Genomic DNA, 251 nt, shown 5'->3' with positions numbered 1-251 from the left:
ATGTGCTGTGCTCCTTTTAAATGTGCTGGCTGATGGGGAGCAGCTGTGACCGATCAGCCGGTGACGAGGNTTCGCAGGTTTAATTTTTTTATATTTGACTTTTAATAACTGTTTTCGCATCTCTTACTGTGGTAAACATGGGAAGGGAAATTAAAGATTTAAGAGTGCTCGTCACAATAAAAAGCAATAGAACTTTTATGTTGTTTCTATTTTAATGTACTTTAAAGTTTAAATCACATTAAAAGCTTAAT

This window comes from Cyprinus carpio, unplaced genomic scaffold (genome assembly GCF_018340385.1).
Source record: "Cyprinus carpio isolate SPL01 unplaced genomic scaffold, ASM1834038v1 S000006466, whole genome shotgun sequence".
In the NCBI taxonomy this organism is placed as follows: Eukaryota; Metazoa; Chordata; class Actinopteri; order Cypriniformes; family Cyprinidae; genus Cyprinus; species Cyprinus carpio.
The sequence above is the reverse complement of the archived record's forward strand: the minus strand, read 5'-3'. Positions refer to the sequence as shown.